The sequence below is a fragment of the Aotus nancymaae genome, unplaced genomic scaffold, assembly GCF_030222135.1.
Source record: "Aotus nancymaae isolate 86718 unplaced genomic scaffold, 86718_ANA_hifiasm-v0.15.2.pri h1tg000141l, whole genome shotgun sequence".
Lineage (NCBI taxonomy): Eukaryota > Metazoa > Chordata > Mammalia > Primates > Aotidae > Aotus > Aotus nancymaae.
The window spans coordinates 1-20,231 of NW_026988556.1; the positions used below are offsets into that span (position 1 = coordinate 1).

Sequence of the window (20,231 nt, forward strand, 5' to 3'; positions counted from 1 at the left end):
CACTTAATAATACCCCACGGGTGTTCACTTAATACCCCAAGGTATTAATCGGCTTCTGAGTGCTGCCTTCCCTGGAACTCATTCTTCAGGGCTGTGGGCTCCCCTCTGGCCCAGGGTCGGTCCAGAGAGAGATGCCATCCAAGAGCCAAGGCCTGAATCGTGGACTCCTACAGCTCACCTGGTGCTCCTCTGACCCTAGCTGAGCTGGTATCTAAGCTCAAGAAAACTCCTCTTTACTCTTCCCTCAGCATTTATCAAGCAGAGGGAGTCTCTCCTTGTAGCCACCGCAGCTGACCCAGCACATCTGTGTCTCACTCCAGGCCCATGGCATGTACTACCTGGTCATCACTGATGATGCTTCAGGGCCCAAGGGCTCTTTCATCAGAAAGAGATGAATCTTGCCATTACTGAGTCCTAGCAGGTTCCCTTCTGGCCCAGAGTTTGTCTAGAGATGCTATCCCAAAGCTGGGACCTCAAATGGGGGTTTCGTGACTCTGACCAGTGCCCTCTCCCACTGTGGCTGAGCTAGTATCCGAGTTGCCAGACAAAGTCCTCTTTCCTCCCCTCAAGCCGAAAAAAGAGGTCTTTGTCAGAGCTGCGAGCTGCAATGTCAAGGGTTGAAGGAGGGGTGAGCAAACACTCCCTAGCTGTCCCAGCTGCTGTCTCCCAGGGTCACATGCCACCCCCCGACACACTGGTTCCAAGCGCAGCACGGCACTTGAACTTGCCTAAGAGTTGCAGTCCTTGTGACCTAGACAGGCTTTCAGGTTTATTAAGGACCCCAGAGTATTTTATCCCACAGCAGCCAGGCTTTCCAAACTCAAGTTCCATCCACTGGGATGAACAACTCCCCTATGGCTGGCACTAGTCTAAATGTTTTTTTTTTTCGGTGGGTGGGCATTGGGTGAGTTCAGCCTTGTTGTGCTTTCTGCTATGACAAGGGAGCACTGAGTTCAGGAAAAGTCCCACAGCTGCTGTGCTCTCCCTGCCCCAAGCATGTAGCCTCTCTCCTTGCCACAGGTTCACAGGGTGGCATCGGCAATTCAAGACTGTCTTTTCTACCCTGTTCAGTGCCTCTTTCAGTGATATGAAGTTAAACCCAAGTACTACGATCACTTACCTGATTTCTAGTTCTTATGAAGGTGCTTTTTTATTTAAACAGTTGCTAAATTTGTTATTCCTATGGGGAGCACAACTGGCACCGATTTCTACTCAGCCATCAGGCTCCACCTCTGTGACTGCATACATTCTGAATGACAGTCTTATCTGGAGTAATAGGCAAATGTGAAAAAAAAAGAAAACCAAAAACCCAAAACCTCTTGCCGGTGCCTGTCATAATCTTGATTTTCATATGCTGCTAAATGTCACCAAGAGGTGTTTTTTCAGATTTTTCTAAGTGTCACCCACAAAGCCATTCTCTCTGTCTAGTGGACACTGTGAGAGCCTCTGCTGGAAATGCCTCCCTGGCTCACCCTGCCAACTAGCTCCAAGGCCCTTCCCTTTACAGCACTCAGGAGGCCAGAGTGGAAGAAAGACCCATGAAGCTTTTCTTTCAGTGTCATGTTGGTGCCATCTGGTGCCAACTCCATGACTCAGCAAGATTTCTTGCACTCGCATGGATAACTTGCCCCCCCACCCGCCGCAAATGCTGCTGTGGTTGCACGAGTGCCCTGGGAACCTCCTGAGTGTGGCGAGCATTGGGTGATGCTCCAGCAATGTTTCTCAGACTGCCTGAGGGGAACACTGGAACTTCTAACTCATCAGCCCAATGATGCGACACTCTGAAGAGGGAGGGGACAGGGGCACAGGGATCTGTGGCTATTCTGTATCTCAAGGTTTCTATAAAACAGATCTTCAGATAAAAGCAGGGAGAACACCAGCAAAAGGGTGAAGCTATACATTTTCCCCAGTCCACAGGCCCCAGACCTGTCAATGGCCAAACAATTATTGCAAAGGCCAGACATGTGCTCCTTACAAAGAGACTGGAACTTGCAGACAGCTTGTAAAAAGCCATAAGGATATTTGCTGTACTATTATTTTCTGGTAGTACACTGGTAAAATGTTTGCCAAAAATATCCACAGAAAAATATTTTTCAATTTATGAGCAGATTATTACAATAACAATTTACCAAGACCTACCAATGAGCAATGAAAATATGAACAGTTGTTCTAAAATGTGATGTTTATGCCCATTTCCATTATCAGTACAATGTAAACTTTTAAAATAGTTCTTAAAGTGTTAAGTTTATGGGACCAAAAAGTACTGAAAAATGATTAGAAAGTTCACAAAGACAGCTGGGCATAGTTGCTCATGCCTGTAATCCCAGCACTTTAGGAGGCCAAGGCAGGTGGATCACGTGAGGCCAGGAGTTTGAGACCCGCCTGGCCAAAATGGTGAGACCCCGTCTCTACTAAAAATACAAAAAGTTAGCTGGATGTGGTGGTGGATGCCTGTAATCCCAGCTACTCGGGAGGTTGAACCGCTTGAATCTGGGAGGCGGAGGTTGCAGTGAGCCGAGATCATGCCATTGCACCACAGCCTGGACAACAAGAGTGAAACTCCATCTCAAAAAAAAAAAAAAAAAGAAAAAGAAAGAAAGAAAGGAAAGAAAGTTCACAAAAACCATACGAACTCACATTTCTTCAACTGTAACACTGTCAAAGAGCGTGCAGTAGTCCGCATTCCTCCAAGCTGCATCATTCCAAGCCTTGGCGGCAATAAGAATGGCTCCCGTGACAATCCTCCTCCAGTTGGTTGGACAAATGTCGATATAATTGTAACTCACGAATCTTTCTATGTAAATCTGCAAAACATAGCAAACACTGGCCTTTGATTTAACTCCGTTTAAGTGCTGTGATAAGAACTCTTATGAATGACAGATTCCTTGTGGTCTTGACCAGAAAGTAAGTGCCTTTTATTCTTATGTTCTACAGAGACTTGATCAGGCCAGGCAAGCGGCCATATCGCAATCATAGGTCAGATACTTCTGCTACTTACTCTGCCCATAGAAATTTACAGCCCAATTTGGTCACAAGAATGACTGTACGTCTCAGCCAAGGGCATCATAAAAAGAGGCAGTGTTGTCACCTTCACACTCATGAGAGAGAGCACACACACACACATGCCCAGTGTGGATTAAAGTTGTTCAATAAATCCTCAAGTGCCTATCACATATAATATCTCACATCTAGCTAGTAGGCAGATGGGAATTTTACAAATATGTCAAACTTGAATATGTAAAACCTATGTGATAGCAAATATTAACCTCCTTATCACAAAAACTCACCCTTCTGGGGCACTAGCTTGAAAAACTGCTGGTCAAGAGAGCCTCCCAGTGGCTGCTGTGCAGAGCAGCATGGCGGACACAAGTCTCGGGGGTTGTAAAACATTCCACATATGCAATTGCTCACTTGATAAGAAACACACATGTACAAAGGAGAGTCCTTCCCACAGCCCCTATTTTTCACATCTTCATGATCACTTCATGCAAATTTATTATGTCTTACATCATCTGCAACTTAAACAATTCTGTTGGTTTTAAAGTGGAAAAAGCTGCCAATCTCAGTATCCCTGGGATTCCTCTAAACCTGCTGCCCAGCAGTTTGTGAAACAATTTCATGAATTACTTTACATCTATCAAACATCGGTCCCACAAAGAATTGGGCAAAGTGAACAGCTGAGTAAAGATTAAAGGTGAGCTGTGAGGTGTTGTTACCTCAGAGGGTGCTCTGCGGAACAGTATGTCTGTGAGCTACTTGAACTCTTTACATCTTAACAAAAGGATGAAACTTTATTTATTTATTTTTTAAAAACAGGTGAGTTTATTTCTTGTATGCAGGTTATCCAATTGGAAAACACTGCCAGATCTGAGCTGCCAAACTCAAGTATGTTTTCAAAAACAAATGGCTATTGAACATGACATGTTTTAAAGATTCTGCTCCCTTTCTCCCAAACTGCACTCTCAAGTATTTCAAGAATGAATCTCCCTCCCTGGGTTCAACTGCATAGGATTCAGAGAGCACTGAAACATGGCAAGGCTGCAACTTCCCATCCCCTTTCCTGCTGAGCCGCTGAGCTGCTGAGCTGCTGACACTCATCCATGCCACAAGCCCTTCTAGGTGAGTTTGAGAAAAATTCTTTATTCCCACTGATGTCAACTCTTCCCTCAGCGCAGTTGACCCCATCTCACTTTTGCAGAATACTCTTCCCACAGTCACCTCTTTCTGAAGATTTTCTTCCTCTCTACCAGAGACTTCTCCCAAATGGTGTTTCCTTTGTCCCCATTCCACTCCTCACTGCTCTCCAACTATGTCCTCTCACTGGTGCGCACAACACCATAACCTCATGCCAGTTCATCTTCCAACTCTCCTTCACCTATGCTGCCTGCCCTGACATGACTCTCCCAAGGTTCGTTTTGCCAATAGGCTCTTATTTCTGGTGCCTTCACACTGACAAACTGGAGCTCCTCATACATTTCCATTTGCCTAGATGCTGGGGCCAAACACCTGCATTTCGCTTCCCCTGCTCCAATCTGTGTGCAATGCCTGTTACGTCTACCTTCACTGGTAGTCTGCCTGGTTTCACGGTGAACCACAGTCTGTCAGTGCTCACCTGTACTACCCTAGAGATTTCTTAACTCTCTTCTCTGCCTCCACTCTGCCTCCCAGCTATGGCCTACTGTCCCCAAAGCAGCCAGCATAGCCTCTTCATTTAGAGCATGGCACTCCCCTGCCTAAGATCTACCATGAGTTTCCCATCAAACTGGAGCAAAACCTTAACTTCTTCCTATGGCCTGCAAGCCAAAAGGCCCCGTGAGCTATGGCACTGCCCGTGGTACCTCATCTCTACTGTTTCCCTCATTCTTAACTCTGACCATGCTGGTCACCTTGCTGTTTGTTCCTCAAACACACATGAAACATGTTTCTGTCTGTCTTGGCAGTCATCCTGCTTCCTGTAATGTCAGCACTCTTTCTCGTCATACATTTATTTGGGTCCGTTCCAATGTCAGCTCTCTAGAGAGGCTCTTCTTACCATTCTACCTCAAATAGCCCCCAATCACTCTGTGTCCCTTTATCCTGCTTTCTCTTTCTGCTGTTTCATACTACCTAAAAAAATACTTAAGTTCAATCCACCTAGAACACAAGCTCATAAAAACAACAACTGTGTTCCACCTGTCCTCTCCTCTACCCCAGCACTTAGAAGAGCAGCACAGAGTCAGCATCCAGTGAGTGTTCACGAATTAAGCACCGCTTGGCAGCATTCAGCACTGTGACCACAGCCTCTCCTATCTTGAATTCTTTCTCCTTTTATTATCCTCTTCTGCTTTTCCTCCTCCCACTCTAGTAGCCGTTCTTCTGGGGGCTTGTCCCTTAAATCATAACAGTCCTTACTGACCTATTTTCTGTCTGCTTTACTGTTTTTGAGACAGGGTCTCACTCTGTTGCCCAGGCTGGAGTACAGTGGCATAGATACAGGTCACTGCAGCCTCCACCTCCTGGGCTCGAGTGATCTTCCTGCTTCAGCCTGCCATGGACCTGAGGCCACAGGCATGTGCTACCATGTCCAGCTAATTTCTTGATTTTTTTTTTTTTGTTTTTTTGGTAGAAATGGGTCTCACTTTACTGCCCAGTCTGGTCTTGAACTACCACAGTCGAGCAATTCTTTCAACTTGGCCTCCCAAAATGCTGGGATTATAGGCATGAGATACTGTATCTGGCCTTTTTCTTCTCTTAAAATACAGGGTCTCATCCTCTGGCCAAGGCTGGACTTAAACTGCTGGGCTAAAGTAATTCCGTCACCTTAGCCTCCCAAATAGCTAGGACTAAAGGCATGAAACCACCAGGCCTGGCTTGTCCAGTTTCATTCTACACACTTTCTTGGTATTTAAACAGCCACTGTTGCTCTTCTTTCTGTAGCTCTACATCAGATTCATGCTCTAGCCCTGTATATCCAAATGATGACTAGACTCTGCCACTCTGCTCTCTCAAAGGCACATTGAGCTTATCCCATGTACAAAACTCTCCCTTTTACAATCCAGCTTTCCTTCCTACATCACCTATCTCTCTGTATCTGGAAGCACCACTCCTGCTTCCCTCCAGCACATGCCAAGAGTTCCAAATGATTTGCAGCTCCTCTAGAAGGCCTGTATTTGGTCCAGTGCCCATTGCCTTTGATTCAAGTGTACAGCAGGAACCTTCTCCCCTAGACTTAACTAGATGCTAAAGAAGTACTGATCGAAGTATTTTTTCCTTCCTGGCCATGAAGTTGACTTTACTCTGTAGGTTTGCTGTGGGGAGGAATAAGACTAATTTTAACAATTTGAACAGAATTTATTATTTAAAATAATAGTTTCATCAAAAAAATTCTGTAGGGATGATGTAAATGTAATGACACAGCTATGACTTGGTAGACCAACTGGCAAAGCCTGTGTCCAAGTGCTACTGGAACCACATTCCTGGGCAACTTCATGAGCAGGCACAGGCGATCAGCAGGGGTGGATTAACACTCATCATCCAAGGAACAATGAATTTAGGGCAGCAGCTCACAATCACAGCAAGCATCAGAATTGCCTGGGGATATAGCCTGGGACTCAGCTTAGACCTATACTGGCATCTATTCCTGCCCATCAACTGGATGGTTTTGTTACCACTCCCCATTCCAAGTCCTCCACGTGCCCTGGATGTGTGTGCACTGTGTATGCATGTGTGCACTGAAGTGTGCGGGGAGAAATTGAAATCCGTCCTGCTGTCTTTAATAGCAATTGTTCTGCGATTAGAAAAGCAATTGAGACATTCTAAGCCAAAATGATGATTCAACTCAATGTGTATATTTGCTCTCATAAGTTTCTCTTAACATTCTGAGATAATTTCAGAAACTTACTGTTATTTAAAAACATGACCATACCACCCTGTTTACAAGACAAATTGCTAACGATGCTTTATAAAAAGAAAATATCTTACCAGATTCACGACTGCAAATTCAGCTGTTAGCCTTAGAGCTTCAAACAGAGGTCTAACAAATCTGAAAATCACTTTGTATTCAGGATCATACTTCAAGTAGTCCTCTGGAAGCTGTTCTTGCTGAAAGAAGAAAGGACGTGATGTAAGTATCCATTGAAGAAAAAATCTGAAGTGCTCTTAAGACAGCAGTGTTCACATTGGTGCCCATGTATCACTTACAATAATTTTGATTGGTGAGATGTCTTTCAGTTTTTATAATATGAGCAGTAGGATCTTAAAATACCATAATGATTTAACACTCACCAACATTCACTTAAAAAATAGGATGAGCTGAGGCTCAGAAAATGTTCTTTTTTGCTGTTTCCCCCACATAATTCTATCCAAATGTAAGCTACTCTTAGGCTTTAATGTCTTACTGACCATCTGCCATTCTGCTCTGCAATAAACTTTGAGAAAATAGTTTCCTGTAACCATGAGATTCTAAGCCTATGCTGTTAAATACAATAATCACTAGCCACATGTGGCTATTATGTACCTGAGGAAGTGCATTTTTAAATTTTTACACCATGTAAAATTGATAACAACTTAAGTTTTTTAACTCTCTTCATAAAAATGCTTCTGTTAAAAGTATTTACATATTCTTATATTGCTTGATGCTGCTGACAAGTATCTTTCCAAAAGATAGATTTTGTGTTACTTGGATAGTATATTTACTCACACGAGCTCACTAATTAAACAGAGCTGCAGATCAGATCTTATTCCAGCATGTTCTTTTTATAACGCTTTTGAAATAAGATGACTAGATGTAACATGAAATGGGGATCGAGACTTAAAGAAAGATGCCTTTGACTTTGGCATGAAACAGATAAAAGTCTCTGATGAAAATACAACCTCAACAAAAGTGACACTTGCTGGGCCAGGCACGGTGGCTCATGCCTGTAATCCTAGCACTTTGGGAAGCCAAGGTCAGGAATTTGAAACCAGCCTATCCAACATGGTGAAACCCCATCTCTACCCAAAATACAAAATTAGCCAGGCATGGTGGCCGGCACCTGTAATCCCAGCTACTTGGGAGTCTGACGCAGGAGAACTGCTTGAACCTGGGAGGTGGAGGCTGCAGTAAGCCAAGATGGCACCATCGCACTCCAGCCTAGACAAGAGCAAAACTCTGTCTCAAGAAAAAACAAAGTGACACTTACTGTAAATGGATGTAACTCTTCATCAAATATGCCCAAAGATCTATCGGCATCTCTATAAAATAAGAATGTGCATTACTTCAAAAATTGTTAGTATCTTAGTATAATATCTGTTTTGTAAAAGAATGCCTCCTATGTGCTTTGGTGTTTACTGCACCAAAGCAAACAGTTTTTACAAATTTTTCTCCTGGATCCTGACCTGCAGAGGTTTTCCTGACCTCTTCTTACTCAGCACTTCATGTCCTCTACTGGAAAGTCTTTTATATGATAACCAGTCAGGACAAAGCATTATCTAGCTCATGATATCAACAGTGGTAAAGCTATGAAATCTAAACTAAAAACAGATTTTGAAAAAAATCTCAATTTTATATTTCTATCACAGTGAATACCAATATAATCAATATAAAAACATACTCGGGATTCTCAGTCATTTAAGAATCAAAAGAGGCTGAAGGATCAAAGAAAACATAAATAATTTGCTTCAATATTTCAGTAGGCACAATATAGCTTATGATATCTAGAGCTATGACCTAACGCTGAGCTTGATAGCTTGCAAAGTAATCAGCCAGAATAACAAGACAGGATTTTTAAAAGCTCACCTTCGCTTGATATGATAATGTATCGCGAAGGTCACACTGTGGAAGAAAAAACATTCGTCACAATAGATGTTATCATTTGTTAGGCCTGAAGACATTTTTTAAAAAGGGTACAGAGGAAACTCTCCTAGTGGCCCTGAAATTAAAATCTTCTAGTTCAGAACAGTACCACAAGGGCACTTTCTTGCTTTCGTTTCTTAGCTTTTAGCAAAATGCAAGGCAGTATGCTCTTAGAAGACATCTTTCTGTTGATGATTATAATATATAAATAATAACATATTTCCCTGTTATATGCCCTTCTACCTACAAAACCTTTTGTCCCACGCACTTTATTTTATGTCTTTCTCTGTGGCCCAGACTGGAGTGCAGTGGTGCAATCTTGGCTTACCACAACCTCCACCTCCTGGGTACAGGCAATTCTCATGCCTCAGCCTCCCAAGTAGCTGGAACTACAGGTTTGCACCACTATGCCCAGCTAATTTTTGTATTTTTAGTAGGGAAGGGATTTTGCCATGATGGTCAAGTTGGTCTCCAACTACTGGCCTCAAGTGATCTACCTGCCTCAGCCTCCCAAAGTGCTGGGATTACAGGCGTGAGCCACCGCATTCAGCCTCATGCAATTTATGTCTATATGCCCATATGTTTAAATTTAACCCATACAGTAGTGGTTTCTTTTTTAAGATGTTAGGCCCAAGATGGGTGAGGTGGCTCATGCCTGTAATCCTAGCACTTTGCGAGGCCAAGGTGGGCAGGTCATGAGGTCACGAGTTCGAGACCAGCGTGGCCAACATAGTGAAACCGTCTCTACTAAAAATACAAAAAAAATTAGCCGGGCATGGTGGTGGGTGCCTGTAATAGCAGCTACTCAGGAGGCTGAGGCAGGAGAATTGCTTGAACCCAGGAGGTGGAGGTTGCAGTGAGCTGAGATCATGACATTGCACTCCAGCCTGGGGGAGACTCTATTTCAAAAAAAAGATGTTAGGCCCTGCATTTTAGTTTAGTTTACTATCTCCTACCCACCCAATTTGTATTATTTCCCGAAAATTATGCAAAATCACTTTTGCATAATTATTAAAAGATACATTAGTAAATATTAGCACACAGGAAATCAATGATAAGTACAGTGATCCTAAAATAAGCAGTGCTAACAAGGCAGTGTAACATGACGCAGCGTAATATGAATGGCAGGTACCTTCAATTAGTTTAACTGAAATACTTATGAACAGATACAGCTTTTCAGATATATGTAACTGTATTCCTAAGTTCCCCACTGATGCTGTGAATCAGAAAACAAGAGGTTCTACAGAAAGCAAGAGGTTCTCTTATGTAAGTTATGTGCTTTCATTTGCCCTCAGCATCTAGAATGAGGCTCAAAATAACTGAGGGAAGGCAAATCTCAATTTTAGTAATAGGTCTATATAATATTAGCACTTTTTAAAAAGCCTGTAACATTAGCACTTAAGATGGATATGTCTATAGTCCTTCAAGTAGTTTTCATCTCTGAAATAATTTTAAAATCACAGAATTTGAAGTTATAGGCTGGAAAGGACCAAGAAATATGGAACTGTGTAATCACATTTAATCCAATACTCATTTTACAGATCAGGAAAACAAACCTTAAAACTGACTTGCCCAGGGTCCTATCAAATAGGAGCAGTTTCTTGTCCTAAACTCAAATTAAGCAGTGGCTCTCAGACTTTGCTGCACATTAAAATCACCTGAGGAGCTTTAACAACTGCCTCATTTTCTACATAAAACATTTTAATTTACATTAGCACTGGGGATGACTTTGGGCATCAAAGTTGTTGTTAAGTTTCCCAGGTAATTTCAATGTGCAGCAAAGTTTGGAATAATGGAGTTGGGGTGAAAATCAGAATCTTCTGGGATGCTTTTCTTCACATAAAGAAGCCTCACAGCCATCCCTGTTTTTCAGCTGTGAATCCATCTGTTCCTGGGCTTTTTTGGTGACTATTAATTACTGCCTTAATTTCAGAACTTGTTACTGGTCTATTCAGGGATTCGACTTTTTCCTGGTTTATTTTTAGGAGAATGTATGTGTCTAAAAATTTATCCATTTCTTCTAGATTTTCAAGTTTTTTTGTGTAGAGGTGTTTATAGTATTCTCTGATCATAGTCTGCATTTCTGTGGGATCAGTGGTGATATCCCCTTTAGAATTTTTTAGTGTGTCTATTGGATTCTTCTCTTTTTTCTCCTTTATATCAGTCTGGCTAGTGGTCTATTTTGTTAATCTTTTCCAAAAACTAGTTCCCGGATTCACTGATTTTTTGAAGGATTTTCGTGTCTCCACCTCCTTCAGTTCTGCTCCGATCTTAGTTGTTTCTTGCCTTCTGCTAGCTTTTGAATTTGTTTGCTCTTGCATCTCTAGTTGTTTTAATGGTAATCTTAGGGTGTCGATTTTAGATCTTTCCCACTTTCTGATCTGGGCATTTAGTGCTACAACTTTCCCTCTAAACACTGCTTTAGCTGTGTCTCAGAGATTCTGGTACACTGTGTCTTTGTTTTCATTGGTTTCAAAGAACTTACTTATTTCCGCCTTAATTTCGTTATTTACCAAGCAGTCATTCAGGAACCAGGTAATTCAGTTTCTGTGTAGTTGTACGGTTTTGAGTTTCTTTTTTTCTATTTTTTCACATAGCACTTATTCTAAAATGGACCACATAATTAGAAGTAAAACACTCCTCACCAAATGCAAAAAACAGACTGAGAGACTGTTACGACTTTCATTCTTTTGCATTTGCTGAGGAGTGTTTTACTTCCAATTATGTGGTGCTGAAAAGAATGTATGTTCTGTTGCCTTGGGGTGGAGAGTTCTGTAGATGTCTTTTAGGTCTGCTTGGTCCAGAGCTAGTTCAAGTCATGAATATCCTTGTTAATTTTCTGTCTCATTGATCTAATATTGACAGTGGGGTGTTAAAGTCTCCCACTAGTATTGTGTGGGAGTCTAAGCCTCTTTGTAGGTCTCTAAGAACTTGCTTTATGAATCTGGTTGCTCCAGTATTAGGTGCATATATATTTAGGATAGTTAGCTCTGCCTGTTGCACTGATCCCTTTACCATTATGTAATACCCTTGTCTTTTTTGATCTCTGTTGTTTTTAAGTCTGGTTTATCAGAGAGAAGAACTACAAACCCTGCTTTTTTTGCTTTCCATTTGCTAGGTAAAGATTCCCTCATTCCTTTATTTTGAGCCTCTATGTGTCTTTGCACATGAGATGGGTCTCCTGAATACAGCACACCAATGGGTCTTGACTCTATCCAGTTTGTCAGTCTGTGTCTTTTAACTGGGGCATTTAGCCCATTTACATTTAAGGTTAATATTGTTCTGTGTGAATATGATCCTGTCATTAAGATGCTAGCTGGTTATGTAGCAAATTAGTTGATGCAGTTTCTTCATAGTGTCATTTGTCTTTGTATTTTGCTATGTTTTTGCAGTAGCTGGTACCGATTTTTTCTTTCAATATTTAGTGCTTCCTTCAGTAACTCTTGTAAGGCAGGCCTAGCCATGACAAAATCCCTCAGCATTTGCTTGTCTGTCAAGGATCCAATAAAGTGTCCTTTTCATTGCAGTCAACATTGTCTTAAGGCATAAAGGCACCAAAAAAACAGCTATACTTTGTTGGGATTGCTTATCTGCTAACTGATTTTTCCTTCTACCATGACATCTAAGATTTTTTAAAAGAGAAATTGATACTTAATATTTAGAATCTGTATATCAATATATAGTTGACTTCACTTTCTTAAAATGACTGCTGAAGAGGACAACCAAATGGCTGAAATAATTAATTTTAGAATAAAGGAATCTGTCCCTTGACACTATGGTTGTACTCACAGCTTTAGTGCCGTTTTAAGATGACGTTGACTGGCTGTGCTGTCGTCAAGGAAAACTGTCGAACATGAACGATACAGCCTAGTGGATACCTGAAGGGGAAGGAAAGAAAGTGTAAGTTAAACTTATCAAGGTGTATTTTTTTTCTTGGTTAAAATGTCAAATGACAAAGCACTAGGATATTTCTTACACTCTGTGAACTGCCTGAGTGTGGCATCTTGTGCACTCCATAGAGAACTCATCGGAGGCTCTTAACTTCCAGAGATGATGTTTGAGATACAGGTTATAAAATGCTGCCCTAAATAAGGTACCTGTCATCAAACCCAACAAGGATTTTATGAATTCCCTTTATAAATAATGAGAAAAGTTTAACATAAGATTTTATTTTTTTCTATAGTGATATAAAACAGCTGAGAATTTCTATTTCTATTATTTATTTACTACAGTAAAATGTAATGTATTAAATAGTATCGTAGAAGAACATTTTATTGCAGTGAATACAAGACTAATACATTTACTAAATTACTAATCCTAAATGTATTATTTCAGGTGACAAAACAAGTTTCAGATTCAGAGACTCTGTGTGCCAGTGTTGCTAGACCACCAACAAGTGAGGAAGCCATAGGTTTCTCTAGTCCTGTTTTCTTATGTGGAGGATAAAATTAGTAACAATTTAACATTCTCTCACACCCTGAAAACAGATGACAACTTAAAAAATTTAACTTTTGGCTGGGCGCGGTGGCTCAAGCCTGTAATCCCAGCACTTTGGGAGGCCGAGGCGGGTGGATCACGAGGTCAAGAGATCGAGACCATCCTGGTCAACATGGTGAAACCCCGTCTCTACTAATATAAAAAATTAGCTGGGCATGGTGGTGCGTGCCTGTAATCCCAGCTACTCAGGAGGCTGAGGCAGGAGAATTGCCTGAACCCAGGAGGCGGAGGTTGCGGTGAGCCGAGATCGCGCCATTGCACTCCAGCCTGGGTATCAAGCGCGAAACTCCGTCTCAAAAAAACAAAACAAAACAAAACAAAACAAAAATTTAACTTTCCCTTCAAGTTTAAATAAGACAGCCACGACATGACTCAAATGAGACTCTTCGACAATACTTGCCATTAATTTCAAAACTTAATTTCATTCTATAAATCATTTGAGCTGCACCCTAGGCATTTTCCTGCTATACCCTACTCTCTGCATAGAATACCACTTTTCTCTTTCCTTGTTTCAGCAACTTTGACTACATCTACCCTCTTGGATCTGTTTGCCAGCAGCCATACCAAAACATGTTTCTTTGGTACACTAATGAGTCAGACTGACCACTGGTTACAAGAGACTAAGTATTCTCATGAGAAAGTATGCCTCTCTATAAAAGTAACAGCGGGCCCTAACAGTTCCTACATCCAGCTGCTGAGCATAGAATTCTGAATAAATCAAAAACTTCAACAAGTGTTTGACAAATTAACTGAGTCATCATTTGGACTAAACATCTTACTACATTTAATTAAAACAAAAACACTGCTAACAGATCACTCTTTATAGGTATTATTTACAGTGTCACAAAATAGAAACAAATCATCTAACTTCAGTCAGCATAAATCAGAGTATGAAATGCTATGATCTTTAACAAGAAATGGAAGAGCTTACTTAGTGGTTTTAAGGTATAATAACAAAAACTAGAAAATAATCATACCTAGTAATTTAACAAGTCAAAACTAAAGCCTTACCATCAAAGGTCCAGTTCCCCTTGGATACCAGTGCCCACTCACTGACTTCTTCCATTGTACCTGCTGCCTCTCATTTTAACCCATTAAAAACACTAAAATTGTTTTCCTTGTAGAGATCTTTCACCTCCTTGGTTAGGTGTACTTTTAAGTATTTTACTTTATTTTTCAGCTATTGTAAAAGGGGTTAAGGTTCTTAGCTTGATTCTCAGCTTGGTAGCTGTTGGGGTGTAACAGACCTACTGATCTGTGTACATTAATTTTGTATCTTGAAACTTTGCTGAATTCATTTATCAGTTCTAGGAGCTTTCTGGAGGAGTCTTTAGGGTTTTCTAGGTATACGTTCATATTATCAGCAAACAGTGACAGTCTCACTTCCTATTTACTGATCTGGATGCCCTTTATTTCTTTCTCTTGTGTGATTACTCTGGCTAGGTCTTCCACTATCTATGCTGAATAAAAGTAGTGAGACTGGGGCATCCTTGCCTTGTTCCAGTTTTCAGGGGTAATGATTTCAACTTTTCGCCCTTCAGTATTATGTTGGCTGTGGGTCTGTCATAAATGACTTTTATTACATTGAGGTATGTCCCTTGTATGCCAGTTTTGCTGAGGGTTTTAATCATAAAAGCATGGTGTCAAACGCTTTTTAAACCTTTTAATCATAAAAGGATTTTGTCAAATGATTTTTCTGCATCTATCGAGATGATCATGTGATTTTTGCTTTGAATTCTGTTTCTGTGATATATCACATTTACTGACTTCCATATGTTAAACCATCCCTGTATCCCTGGTATGAAATGCCTTTTTGATATGCCAATGGGAACTATAAAACATAGCTGAATGAAATCATGGATAACACAAACAAATAGAAAGACATCCCACACTCATGAATGGCTTAAATAAATATTGTAAAAATGACCACACTGCCAAAAGCAATCTACAAATTCAATGTAATTCCTAACAAAATGCCATTATCATTCTTCACAGAACTAAAAAAAAATAATAATAATAATCCTAAAATTCATATGGAACAAACCAAGACCCTACTTAGTCAAAACAATACTAAGCAAAGCCAACAAATCTAGAGCCATCACTTTACCTGACTTCAAACTATACTATAAGGCCACAGTCACCAAAACAGCATGATACTGGTATAAAAATAGGCAAATACACCAATGATACAGAATAAAGAACCCAGAAATAGACCCAAATACCAATAGCCAACTAAAACATAATGTGAAGAAATTAAACCATATACGGTTTAATGCCTGGAATCATTGGCAAGCTACATGCAGGAAAATGAAACTGGATCCTCAACGCTCACGTATACAAAGATCAAATCAAGATGGATCAAGGATATAAATCTACAACCATAAACCATAAAAATTCTAGAAGATACCATTTGATAAACCCTTCTAGATAATGGCTTAGGCAAAGACTTCATAGCCAAGAACCCAAAAGCAAATGCAACAAAAACAAAGATTAAGCAGGTGAGACTTAACGAAAAAGCTTCTGTACAGGAAAAGGAACAATCAGCAGAGCAAACAGACAACCACAGAATGGGAGAAAACCTTCACAATCTCTACATCTGATGAAGGACTAATACACAGAATCTACAAAAAAAAAAAAAAAAAAAAAAAAAATGGACAAGAGAAAAAAAAAATCCCATCAAAAAGTAGGTGAAGGACATAAATAGACAATTCTCAAAAGAAGATATACCAATGGCCAACCAACATATGAAAACATGCTCAACATCATGAATGATCAGGAAAACGAAAATCAAAACCACAATGTCATACTACCTTACTCCTGCAAGAATGGCCATAATCAAAAAATACAAAAATAATAGATGTTGGTGTGGATGCAGTGAAAAGAAAACACTTCTCTACACTGCTGGTAACAATGGAAACTAGTACAACCACGATGGAAAGCAGTGTGGAGATTCCTTAAACAATTAAAAGTAGAAACACCATGCAATCCCGCAATCCTGCTACTGGATATCTACCCAGAGGAAAAAAAGGCATTATACAAAAACAATACTTGCACATGTATGTTTGCAGCAATACAATTTGCAATTATAAAAATATGGAAGCAGCCCAAATGCCCATCAATCAATGAGTGGATAAAGAAACTGTCATATGTCTATGTATAATGTGTGTGTGTATATATATAGACACACACATATATATACATATATACACACACATATATATGTATATATCATAGAACACCACTCAGCCATGATAAGGAATAAATTAGGGGCATTCCCAGCAACCTGGATGGAATTGGAGACATTATTCTAAGTGAAGCAACTCAGGAATGGGAAACTAAACATTGTATGTTTTCATTCATACCTGGGAGCTAAGCTATGAAGATGCAAAGGCATAAGAATGATACAATGGCCTCTGGGGACACAGTGGAAAGAATGGCAGTGGAATGAGGGATAAAAGACTACAAACTGGCTTCAGTGGATGCTGCTCAAGTGATGGGTACATCAAAATGTCCCAAATCACCACTAAAGAATTTACTCCTATAACCACCTGTTCCCCCCAAAACCTATAGAATAAAAATATGTAAATAAATCAACGACAGCATTTTTGCCAGCAAACATAAAATAAAATGAAAACTAAAGTTTATGTTTTTCTCTCTCCTTTCTGGCAGGACAAATTTTAGGTATGTTTTTTAAGAATAACATTTTTCCTTTTTCTGAGTCAGGGTCTCACTTTGTTGCCCAGGCTGGAGGGCAGTGGTGCAATGATCGTTAACTGCAGCCTCAATCTCCTGAGCTGAAGCAATCCTCTACCTTAGCCTCCTGAGTAGGCAAAACTGAAGGCACATGCCACCATACCTGGCTAATTTGTTATTTCACCTTTTTGTAGAGCTGAGGTCTCGCTATGTTGACCAGGCTAAAAATAAATAAATCTTAACTAACTTAAATATTTCTAAGACTCTGGGCATTCATGAAAAAAACTCCATCTATAATAATAAGGTAAACTGAAAAACAGAAGGGGAAAAATTAAAAACCAATGCAGGTATACTGGTCTAAGCAGCCTAGTGTACGAATAACAAGACTATCAGAAATAAAGTAACAGAGAAAGTAAAACAAATTATCAAACACAGATAGTCTGCAGACTTAGTAGCCTCAATAAAATGTAAAGAGTCCCACTAAGCTGTTGTTACAAAGTTTCAGAATCTCAGAGAGACAGAAGCTCCTAAAAGAGTTTCTACAGATATATAAAAGCCAACTACAAACAATGTATCACACAATGGCAACATTGTAAGAACAACATTGTAAAGCGAGCCCATTGTAGAATATCTTCAGAATCATAAAATTTAGATTCAACCTAGAGGTTTACTCTCTATCAAAAAAGAGAGATTTTAAGTCTGGGCAGATCTCTCAACATCTCCACCCAGGATAACAGGACAGAAGCAAACACAGAATCTAGGACACAGGTGATCCCACACAAGACAGCAGTTATGAGAGGATCCCAAAAGACTTTAAGGAGATGGCACAGAAAGAATCAGAAAAGCAAACATCGAGCATATCTAGGGAAAGTCAGTGTATATTGAATTACGATGACAAAAGGCCAAAGTAAGTTGTCACCCCACCCCCACAACAAAGAAAAATGGAACAGATACGTTTTAGCAGATGGAAAATAGTTGGAAAGGCACATGATAGATGCTGCAACACTTGATGGGGAAAATGGCTGTTAGAAAACAGGCAAACGAATAGTCAGAAAATTAGTTTCATGCTAAAAATAATGGTTTTGAAAGCAAACAGACCAGCCAGGGGCTACTTACTGCATTTGGCTGGGTAAAGTAACACAGGCTAGGAAGAAAGAGATGATCCAGAAGTGCAGAAGTGCTCAGATTTCAGAACTGGCTCAGAGAAAAAATGAAGGAATATGTAATGCAGAGGCACAATGAAAACACTGTATGACTTAGCACTGAATAATATTTGCATAGTCATAATCATGTAAATATTAGATTTAATGGAAAAGTGTGCTACAATTGGAAGAAACAGAGGGAGACAAATAAGGTCATGGTGTAGTGAGGAAGCTATGCTTGCATCTGCTATGGCAGAAAGTCAATACACAGTGCTTACAATTAACTAAAAGACAGTGCTGACAATTAACTTAGCTAAATTAAAAATATGACTAAATATTTAAGGCAGATCTTTATACCACAATCAGACTATTGAAATTTAACTTAAATGTCAGACATTCTTAAAAGGTGGACACACTAAGCTGAAGACTTTTCTGAATACATTTGATACTTAGGAAAATGTAAGATTTAGAAAAGCCACAAAAAGAAGTCCATGCTATCAGCATGGGGTCCTCATTATAATTTAAAGTAATTAAGAGAGATATACTTTTATGTCAAACTATCAGTTTTTTAACTTTTTGACTGTTTACTTACATGGTTTGTATAGTTGCCTTTTCTTATTTCTTCTACTAAGAAAGAAAAAAGAACAAACAAACTGGTCACTTCTAATACAAATACCATAAAATAAAACTAGTTGTTAACGTCTTATTGATTACTCCTAAATAACATGGGAACAAATTCAATTTTAAAAAATTATTTCAACAATTTATATTTAAATTATCTGGCATGATACATCTCATAAAGCAAAATATAAAAACTTTGTTTCACTTTTTGGACTAGTTTACTTTTTGTTTCTATTATATACAAATGAAAGAAACCTTGTATACAAAAGGAAAGGGCAAAAAAATGAGGCCAGATGAAAAAATTAGCTAATAAAAAAGTTTAACTGTTGCATATATGAGCCATGATCCATTAGCATTTTCTCATTCTGTATTTACACATAGCTTACTTTTTTACCAGAATTTAAGAGCTAACAGCTCTAAGAACTACTTCCTGGCCAGGCACCTATCTCTAGATGCACCAGAATCCCAGTAAGCATTTTGAACCACACTTAGTGGTCACTAAAAACAAAACAAAACCAAAAAAGAGTCTTTACACAACAGGAAAATAACCTTTTTAAGTTTAGATTCTAAAATGAGTATATAAACCTCATTGAACATGGTGTCTGCAGCACAAAAAGTCATTTTTTTTCCTAAAAAAAAGGCCAGAATAACAGAAGCTCCAAGAGTGACCTAGGCCATGCTTTGTTTCCTACACTGCCTCTGCCTTTAAAGCTAAAAGGGCCTTGTAGGCAAACACTGCTATCACTGAACAGTGAGGGACACACAGTAGTTTTTTTTTTTTTTTTTTTTTAACTGCTTCCATGCTCTCTACGTGTGAGAAGCCCATGGCTCTAGAAGGAACTGGGAAAACAATTCTGATATGGTTTGGATATTTCCCCCTCCAAATCTCATGTTAAAACGTGATCCTGAATGTTGGAGACAAGGCCTAGTGGGAGGCATTTGGGTCATGGTGGATTCCTTATGAATGGCTTGGTGCCATCCCCATGGTAATAATCAAATTCTCATTCTGGTAGTTCAAAAGAGCGTGGCACCTTCCCCCTACCCCCGCCCCACCCTCTCACAGTGTGGAACCACCCGCTTCCCCTTTGCCTACCATCATGATGGTAAGCTTGCGGAGGACCCTACCAGAAGCAAATGCTGAAGCCATGCTTGTACAGCCTGAAGATCTATGAGTCAATTAAACCTCTTTTTGTTATAAAAGACTCAGCCTTAGGTATCTCTTTATAACAATGCATAAATGAACACAAATTCTAGACAGAAATAACTGACTCAAGACAGGCAAAGTCTACTCAAACTACAAGAAACAAAGGTTACAAACTCCCATATTTTACTGTGCTGCATCACTTTACATACGATTATAGATCCTCACTTGTATTCTTTCTGCTTAAATCAACAGGAAAACTTGGCTGTGTATGGCTTTTTAGCAAACAAACAAGGATTTAACATAACACTGAGGAAAATAAGCA

The 20,231-nt window shown here is 39.8% G+C and overlaps 1 long non-coding RNA gene across 1 annotated transcript; it reads right to left on the minus strand.

Annotated features, from left to right (window-relative positions):
- Nucleotides 1-2,682: 2,682 nt before the first annotated feature.
- On the minus strand, nt 2,683-12,684 carry LOC135272891 (uncharacterized). The gene is made up of 5 exons (XR_010340829.1): nt 12,602-12,684; nt 8,756-8,791; nt 8,160-8,211; nt 6,961-7,080; nt 2,683-2,804 (listed from the first exon to the last, which is right to left on the minus strand). It is a non-coding gene; the product is annotated as an uncharacterized LOC135272891 (long non-coding RNA).
- Nucleotides 12,685-20,231: the final 7,547 nt, after the last annotated feature.